The sequence below is a fragment of the Rhincodon typus genome, chromosome 23, assembly GCF_021869965.1.
Source record: "Rhincodon typus isolate 14 chromosome 23, sRhiTyp1.1, whole genome shotgun sequence".
Lineage (NCBI taxonomy): Eukaryota > Metazoa > Chordata > Chondrichthyes > Orectolobiformes > Rhincodontidae > Rhincodon > Rhincodon typus.
The window spans coordinates 31,512,065-31,522,242 of NC_063354.1; the positions used below are offsets into that span (position 1 = coordinate 31,512,065).

Below are 10,178 nucleotides of genomic sequence, written 5' to 3' on the forward strand. Positions count from 1 at the left end.
ATGAATTATTTCCAAGAATTTCACTTTAATCCTCATTAGTAGCTGCTATTATGGTTTGGGATTTCTAGCGCGATTATATTGATTGCATTTTAGTCACCAATGGCACAAAATATTATAAAAGAGGTGAATTCCATTTCTTATGGCTTTAAACAGATCTCTGGAGAAGGCATTAGAGGCAAATTTTGACCTCCCTTCCTATTCACCATCAACAAGGAAGGCAGCACATAGGCAGAGAAGAGGAGCATTCTGAGTTCACAGGTTTATGCTTTAATGCTGCCCCTGATCCTGCTTATAAATACAAAAGAGCTACCACAAGGCATAATCTTTCTCTTAACCTAGCGAATATCACCATAATATAATTTTGCACTGCTGACATTGCACCATCTGGCAGTGATATCCAACTCTCCACTGATTTGGAAGGTAAATTAACAAATGATATAAATATGCAAAAATAATGCTTGAAACAATCAGAAATAACACTTATTTATTTCCTTAAGCTTATTTTAAAACTGACATGTGGTAATACACAAATTTCTGCAAAGTGTCAGTGTGATTTCATGATCTGATAGCTTCTCAGCATTGCAGATATCAATGTGATAGCTTCAAAAAAGGTCAACTTAACCTCCATCTGTTCTCCCAAGGAGGTATCAGTAAAGTGACTATAGTCATCAAATGTACAGGGAAAATGACTGAAAAGGAACAGAGATAACAACACAATTGTATTATGTTATAGGCTTCAATGTAGATTAGGAGATTGCAAAAAATTCTTTGGTGGGCATCGCTATCAAGACACTGGCAATCACATTGGTATGGATCTGAAGCAGGCCAGATCAGATAATGATTTTATCTCCAAAAGGGCATTAGTGAACCATATGGGTTTTTACAATTGATGACAGTGTAATGGCTACTATTACCAAGACAAGCTTTCAGTTCTAGATTTGTTAATTGTCTTTAGACTGCCATGGTGGTATTTTAATCCACATCCCTGGAGAATTAGCCTGGGTCTCTGGATTACTAGTCCAGTGACAACACCACTACACTTCCATAACGCAGTGTGGTTCATGTAATTAAAGTAGGTTTTAATTCACATTTATGTCACATGGTAGTACACAGAGAGCCATTAAGTGCCATCAATGGTTAACTGAATGGACCTCTTAAGCTTCCTGAGCATATGAATAATCACGTCTTTACACTACGTCTGCACTTTCCACTTTGTTTGGACTTTGCAGCTGTTTTAAGTTAAAAGCTACAGTGTAAATAGTGCAAATTAATTTCCTCTGAACTCTGATCAGAGTCAAACCTTTAGCTCCTGCTAATTCAAAAATGGCTTTAAAGCAAACAGGCTTGAATGAGGCAAAGGTCTGTTGACATCCAGTTTTTGCCTGATGTATTCATAAATATGCCATTAAAAAAATATTTTGTATTGTCCGGTGCAGAGGGCATAGGTGAGGAAAATGTTCAAGAGATTGGACTGAGCAGATTCAAATTGAATTTGATTTCCTCATGTAAACAACATACTTGGTTCCTTATCCAGGATTTAGATAATGAAGACCAGAGCTCCAAGATATGGGTGGCCTGGTAGCTGATGGGATTGACTCTCAACCAGAAGGTCAAGAGTTTATTTCCCAGGGCTGTGTGCCAAACCTCATTACCTCAGTCTGGTGAGTTTTGTCAGGTTTACAGAGATTAATGTAGTGAGGTGTCCTCTCATTGAGGAATCAAAACTCACAATATTTGAATTTTTAAAAAAAAATTAACCTGTACTTCTAATCAACCTGTTCAGAGATATTATTACACACCTCTCAAGCAGGTGGGACTTGAACCTAAGTCTCTTGATCTAGTGGTAAGGACACAATCACTGTACCACAACAGTCCTCCCAAGCCCTGATTCAGCTGCCTACTAAATAAGAAACTAGGGATTATTGGACAAGAAAGATCAAGATCCCTTTGTCACCCTGGTAGTCACGTGATACAATTAGAATGGAGCTATTGAGCAATTAAAGCAATTAATCTCCATCAATCAATCTACAACAAAATGAGTTGAGGAAAATCTCTAATGTGGGAGTTTTAGGAGCTATAGTCCAATTTCATGTGTCCTCCCAACTTACAATTTGCCATGCATCAAGTTCCTCATATTCTCAATCCCCAGAAAAAAAATTACTTAACATTCAAATGAAATACCAATCTCAGAAACTACTGCTATTTTTCTCAGCAGTTACATTTAATAGGAAGCTTTCTTGATTTAAACAAAATGAGATAAGACAGATGTATGCTGCCAGAAATCAAGGGCGGGGCTTTTGATTTTAGGGGCTGGGATCCAATGAACTGCTTTAAGAGAAGTCACCAGGCAGAGATTGACTGTGAATTGGACAATTTATCTCCTGAGGTAATGCTTGTGGTCCTTAGTAAGGACAGTGGGCAGGTCCTTGAAGACACAAGGCAAATTGAAGATCCTCCAAAACAGAAGAAAAGTTTAGAGATTGAGAGATGTATCCTGTTGTGCCCAGGGAGTTGGGAATGGCCTTCTTGTTCCTGAGACCACAATTCCATTTGGTTTCTAATAATTGGCTTCTAATCTCCATTGTTTGGCTGTCCACAGCTTGTCGGTGAGTTGTCCTACCCCTCAGTTGCACTTTTGGGCAAAATGGCATTGGATCAGTGTGCTAATCAAGGACACAAAATAATGTGCCTGTCGTCTCCAGAACTTCATCTCTGAGAAGAAAACTTTTGTTATTTTCTGGTTCCTGATTTTTTTTTTTAAAACAAGTTGCATCAGTGAAAGGAGCAGTAGGGAGAGGTCATAAATTCATTGCATTCACAGGTTCCGTGACAAAGTCAAGACCTCAATCTTGGTATTTTCATAACATTCCTAAAAAGGATTTAAAAATAATGAGTCCTATAGTTTGTTATGATTGTAACCAAGGTACTTAACTATGAACAAATTCTGACAGAAGAGACTGAATGAACTTCAAAAGGATTTATTTGTGGAAATCACAAGTGGTAAAGCCTTATGCTAACAAATCAATCAGCATTGAGGATTTGTGGAGTGTATGTTATTTGTCTCTGGTCTCAAATATTGGTTTGTAAACAAGGATTCTTATTAGACAAGCCCCATTGATCATTCTGTTTTCTTTGCTACGCGTACAGATTTTCTCTGGGTCTTGCAATAGAATATGTATGTGTTTTGCTGTGTAACTATGGAATTACATCCAGGTGTACTGCTGCTGATTTTTTTTCCCCCCCCCCACTCTAACACCCTTCTGTTAACCTCCGATTGCACTAATCCCTTCATCACCTCTGCAGAAACCTTCAGCTGCTTCTCAGGGTAAAAGTAGGAATCCTTTGTGTGTGGAAAATGTCTCCCAATTGACTCCAATATCACAAGAATAAGCAAAAGATGATGCAACTCATTTGAGGCTGAACTGGGCTATTTGGCTCACTATCTTTAGGCTCCATGAAGTACTCAAAATAGTTCCTGGCTTCCTGCAAGATCCCATCTCTTTACAGTGTTTTAGGGTGCATGTGTCTAACAATTGCCAACACCTTGCTGCTGTTATCATTTTTGGAACTTCCTCACTGTCCCTGCCTTAACCTTGTAAAGCTGAGGAATAAGGTGCTTAACAAGAGGGCAGGTTCCCCACTCCTGCCAGCACTATTAAAAGAAATTATAAGATACTCGAAGTTAGTTGCTCGATTATTTATTTTGGCTATTGCATGTAATTGTTTGTGTTCTTGAAGTTTTCCTATTGTTGGCTTAATTTGCTGTGCTCTGTGAGGAGTGGTCACACTGACTTTGCTGTATTTTTAAAATTTTAATTTGAAATACTGTGCCGAAACAAGTTATTTACTGAAATGGGTGGCCTGGTGGGTCTTCCTCTTTAAAATTGAGTGCGATTTGGAAAAGTTTTTTTTTAAAAAAAATAGGCGATGCAGAGTAGAACCTCTTCAGAGAAGGAGTAGGAGGGGGTTTTGAAAAGTACTGAGGAGGAGGCCATATCCTGGGAAAGACTTTAGGGTGACATTCTTTCATTCTCCTGCCTCAACTGTAGCAAGGAGCATTGAATGAAATGCCTTCATTTCACAATAGAGATTGTGTGTGAAATCTAACAATGGCTCCAATCACAACTGCAGTGTCCAAGCAAGACAAGGACATTGCCTGTGGCTCTTAATTTATATATCTCTTGTTCTTTTCATGCTGCTGCTGTAAAAGGCATCTCGTAGTTTACAGTGCACTCCTAATGGAGGTTGCAAAGGCTCTCTAAAAATACTTTTCCTGCTATTTTCTCCTTGTTCCTTTATGGGCATATGTCTCAAGGGCCACCTGTACCCCCACCCTCCCCACAGGGGTACAGGACATTTCTTCTTCCCCCTACCTCTGGCATTCAGATCACCAATGCATTTAGAAAAAAACCTGCTTAGACATTTCACTAAGTAACAGATTTGGTTTTCAACTAACTTGGATCACTTCTTACAACCACAATACAATTCACCAATGCACGGACAAACAGGAAAAGCAAGCCAGGCTTTAGGGTACCGCTCACTGCATACACATTACTTCGGGTGAGAACGTAATCATCTTCATCAGTGACGTCCAGCACTTCGTTGGCCGTGGACGTCCAGCACCCTGGCAGTAGTCATGACTTTTTGTTCTGCAGAAACCTCCTGGTCTGTACTTGCCAAGGACTGACTTCTGGATGACGTGCATATGTATGAATACATCAGGCAAAAACTGGATGTCAACAGACCTTTGCCTCATTCAAACCTGTTTGCTATAAAGCCATTTTTGAATTAGCAGGAGCTAAAGGTTTGACTTTGACAATGGGAAATCCATGTAAATGTGCTCTGCAGGCCTACACTGAGAACTATATTGTGACAAGGAATATACTGGAGCCCACCATAATCAGTGTCCTCATGTATACTTCCATTGCTTGTACTGGACTGCTCTAGGGGAGCCTTTCAGTTCTCAAGGAAGTGAGTTTTGAAATTGACAGTACTTTGTTTAGCCTGGCCTTTATGGTAATATAGCAGTAATCTCAACGACGCCGCCTCATTCATCAACATCCCTATATTTCTTCCCTTTCCAACCTCACTGTTGTTTCGCTGACAACTCTCACTGGTTCACCAAAGATATAAAAATCTTCACTAAATACATAGTAATGTTTAATTTGATCAGCTCACTCTCAAAATAATGCATACAAAATAAAACAATTCATGTTGCTTGTGTAATTTTGCCTGTTGGCCATGGGATTTTCTCTTTCCCAGACTTTCTATGAAGTGCTTTCTCAATGGCCTAAGTGTGGCAGCAGTAAGATTGCTCATTGAGGAAATAGTTTTTGGAGGATACCTAGAGAAGTCCAGGTCTAGCGGTGCCAGCTTCAGACTGCACCATTTCAGCTTGGAGGTGATGTGGGTTAGTGGGCAGCCAAGTGCCAGAAGGACACAGGTGGAGTGACAGGGATGAGACCAGTAATGCCATCCTCTAGAGAGGAGACAATAGGCTCCCATTAAATGGAGACACTGCACCCTCCCAAGGCACTGCTGTAGCAATCCTGATGAAATGAGCAATCCCTGATGTCCATGGCCACAGGAGCAACAGTCTGAGCTTTGAAGGCACCACTTTGCAATTCCCAAAAGAGCAGTCAAATGTGTGTGCTGTACTGAAAGCAGGGCCATCAGCCACCTGGCACTGCATCAAATACAGTGTGTTAATGGAGGTGCCAAGCCATCTCGTGTTGGAAAGGATACCCTCCAAGCACAGTACAAAGCACTGAGGCCATTTTGGAAGCGGAGTCCTCCTTGATATTTGTGTGAAGGGTTCCTTCCAAGCTTTCCAGCTTTTGTTTGTGTTCCACTGGTCAACCATATCTCATCATTGGTCCAGTGAAGTCATCTGCAGCACAGCTTGTGTATGACTTCACCCTCAAGCGTACTACCATCTATAGAATCAATACGCTTCACACCCCCTCCCACACCTCCCAAACCTTGCAGCCCCAATCACAACCCTCCATCAATCCTTGGCCTATGTATCATCACATTGCAGGACCCTCCAGAATTCTATCTCTGGAATTACACAGAGTGTCAGTCTATGAGCTGGTAGCCAGAACTGTAAGAGTGAATGATGTTTGCTGTTATGTGATACCTTCTCCTGCAATCTGGTTCATTTTGACAGTCCTGGATGACTAGCTGTTGTGCATGTGAGCAACGAGTTGTAGATTGACTGACTGTATGAACTGAATGGTTGAGTACAGATTGTGATTTCTTGTAGGCAGGTGTAGGGGCTGTAATGCTACCAGCAGTGGATGCCACTGGTGGTTCAGATGATATGAAATGCCACTTGATGGTTGATCTTTTTCATTTTAGCAACACATATCTGATTATTAATCGTTCTGCACTGACTCAAAATCTTGGAGTTACGGTCTTGGAGCTGACCTAGGCTGCTATTTTCTCCCTCTTCCTTTATGGGCACATATCTCAAGGGCCACCTGTACTCCCACCCTGCCTACCTTGGGTACTAGACCTTTCTTCTTCCCCCTACCTCTGGCATTGAGATCACCAATGCATTTAGAAAAAACCTACTTCGACATTTCACTAAGTAACAGATTTGGTTTTCAACTAACTTCTTACAACCACAATACAATTCAGCTTGAAAAGGTGAAACTACCTTTTAATTAAGCACTCGACAGTTATGGTAGCAGTCCCTCGGTTGAAGGTTACAGTTGAATAACGGCACAGTTAGCACTGGCTATATCCGGTAATCAGAGAACCTACAGCCAGTGTCAATTTAATGTCTAGTTTGCTGTATTCTGTGCTTACAATACAATCTCCTCTATATTGGGAAGATGAAACGCAGACTGGGTGATAGATTTGCAGATCTGCTTGGCTTGCTGTGTTCATCCAGCTCCACACCTTGTTATCTCAGAATAGCAGAACACCTATGTTCTGTCTGTAAAATAACATTAGGTCCGGTCCTGAACTGGGCTGCTTTCAACACAACCAATTCATTTTCAACTATTTACAATCCCCACTATCACCTGTCCAGCATCTCCCCTTCCCTTGCTTTCTGTCAACAATCCCTTTTGTTTGCTTAACCTTACTTCTCTCGCTCTCTCTGGGTTCCATCTCCATGTATCCACTCAACCTTTTTCCTCCCAAACCCCTGCCATCAACATAAAAATACCATCTTATCCTAGCTGCTTCTGCTTCTGAAGGGTCACTGGACTCAACATTAACAGTTCTGAGGACGGTTCACTGGACCCAAAATGTTAACTTTGATTTCTCTCCACAGATGCTGCCAGATCTGCTGAGCTTCTTCAGCAAATTCTGTGTCTTTTGTTTCAATTTAATAAGTTGTTTCCATGACCACTATCACAACCCCAACCCAATTTTTAAGCTTATTTAATTTAATTTCTATCATATTTTTCAGATCGTTTTTAAGGGCTGTGCTCCTTTTTGTTGCTTGAACCACTGGGAAATCACAACAGATTTGACAGACAGAGCTTCATTTGGCAGTTGGTTCAGTGTCAGAAGTTGAAGTAACCAGCTGGATTTTGGGGAACAGTTCTGAAAGCTCAGTGGAAAGGATCCATTTCCTGTCCATCAACATCACGAAGTATGACTATTTGGCTTGCTTTCAATGGGATTGTGATCTGAATAGAATCATCCAGCCTATGAATGATTTGATCTCTGCCCACATGGAATGCACTTTGCCAGTGAGAACAGTGTATAGTTGCTGATTCCCAACTGTTCATTAATGAAGTGTATCCCAGATTACTGTGCACTGCTTCCTATTAAGGAGCTCACAGCAGAGAGAGACCAAATCAAAGCAGCCCTTTTTTTTTTTAAGAAAGGTTGAGGTTATTTGATAAATGTGAAGTACACAGCCCAAAAAAAATGATTAACACTGGAGGTGGATATCCTATCATTCAACAGTTCACAAACGGGCATGTTCCAACACAGGAGTTCTCCACAATACTGCTGTCGCTTGTAGCTACTCCTTCGACAAGGAGATTATGTGCTGCTATTGTTTGCCAGGCACCAACCTCACACGTCCACTAAAACCTGTCCTCAATCACACTGTGACATCCATCATTCAATCACCTAGGTAGGCCCCTTTTCCTGCTGCCCTCCATTTTACCAGCTAGATGAGATCTCTGCAGCTAATCGGCTCTGATCAAATGGCCAGAATGCTGCCATTTTCTTCTCTGGATGTTACTTTCTGGTAATCTTTTTGCTCTTGGCAGTTTTAAACACATCCTCAGTCATCCTTTGTTTCTTTATATGGAATTTTGAGTTCCAAAATAAACTCAAAAATGCTGGAAATACGCAGCAGGTCAACTAGCATTGGTGCAAAAAACACCATTGAGTCAGATCTATGATCTTTTGTTGTTCATTTGTCGGAAAGGTTTATCCTTTTTCTTCTCATCCAAAGACACAGCCTGACCTGCTGAATCTTTCCAGAATTTTCTGTTTTCTTTAATTTCAGTTTCCTAGCATCCTCCTCTTCTAGAAGAGTTCCAGTTTTTTTTATCTGTGATGCCACCTTCGTACCAACTATGGACCTACCAATAAGCTGTTACAACCAGGCAAGGGGAATAATGGCACTGAGCTACAACCACCACTAGGCTTTACCTCCAACAGTGTACTTCTACCTTGTGCAGCGATACTTGTTAGCTCCTGTAATATAGAAACTAGAGTGGATAACTTCTCATTGAAAGATTCAAGAGACGTTTATTACTGCTCATGAGCATACGAACATGTGAACAAGAAGCAGGGATAGGTCAATCAGCCCTCGGAGCTGATCTACCATTCACGAAGATCATGACTGATCTGATTTCAACTTCAAATTAGCATTCCTGCCTACCCCAATAACCTTTCAATTCCTTGCTTAACAAGAATCTATCTACTTCTGCGTTTTTTAAAAAAAAAAAAAATCAAGGAATGTGCTTCCATCACCCTTTTTCAGGAAGGGAGTTTCAAAGGGTCTCAAACCTCAGAGAAAAATGTTTCCCTCATCTCTGTGTGACCGCTTAGTTTTAAACAGTGAACTCGAATTCTAGTTTGTCTCCCGACAGGAAACATCCTTTCCACATCCACCCTGTCAAAATCGCTCAGGATCTTAAATATTTCAATCAAACCACCTCTTACACTTCTAAACTCCTTGGATACAAGCCTAACCTGTCCAACCTGTCCTCCTAAGACAACACACCCGTTCCAGGTACTGGTCTTGGAAGCCAATACTGAACTACCTCCAGTGTATTTACATCCTTCCCTAAATAAGGTGACCAGCCCTGTTTCTCGTCTCACCAGTTCCTTGTATAACTGAAGCTCCCTACTTTAGTACTCAATTCCTCTTTTAAATAATAACATTCTATTCACTTTCCCAATCGCTTGCTCTACCTAACTAATCTTTTGCAAATCATGCACGAGGACATCCTGATCTCTCTATACCTCTGCTAAACGTATATTATGCTTTTCTAGCATGTAGCCATCAAACACTGCAATCAAACTTAGTTAACCAAATCAAAAAGGAAGAAGAGGCAATCCTAAGATTTTCTTTGAAGTTTTACCTATTACCCATCTACCCACACCCACACGCCCCCCCCCCCCCCAACAAAAGTAACAGCAAACAAACTACCAAACACAAATTCCAGAGAAGTGGCCTGAGGTAAGCAATATAGACAGCTTGGCAAAGTCAAATGCACTTGCAGATCGTAGCATTCTCTCCTGTTGTGAAAATGAAAATGTCATTCCCACGGTTTAGCTGTCGTTTGGTCTTGCTTAGCAGTGACAGAGTTTACAGATCCGGAGTTATCAGCGAATGATTATTTTCAGTTTCTTTTTTAACCAGTGTTGGTTTTTATAGTTTCAGAGAGAAGAGCTTCCGGTATCCTTTCAGTTACCAGTTCATGTTGCCTTCTATCTGAAAGGCTGCTGTTGATAGACGATCCCTTTGCAGATTCTGTTTTCTGTGTCAGTTTTACTTCAAGCTGGAAAAGTTAGAAACAACCTTTCATGAAGTTATTGTGTAAGTGTAACAGATGTGAATTTCTTGTCACCTCACTGAGTTTCAGTGCCTCTTAATTAAAATGGTCATTTACTTCACATGGGTTGTCAAAACTTGTCAGGTGATTATAGCAACTATTTTAGTTCAGCACTGTCCTTTTACAAACCATTTTTAG

The 10,178-nt window shown here is 40.8% G+C and overlaps 1 long non-coding RNA gene across 1 annotated transcript; it reads left to right on the plus strand.

The window, feature by feature from the left end:
* The first annotated feature begins 2,354 nt into the window (after positions 1–2,354).
* On the plus strand, positions 2,355–9,616 carry LOC125485862. The gene is made up of 2 exons (XR_007264579.1): positions 2,355–2,606; positions 7,424–9,616. It is a non-coding gene; the product is annotated as an uncharacterized LOC125485862 (long non-coding RNA).
* Positions 9,617–10,178: the final 562 nt, after the last annotated feature.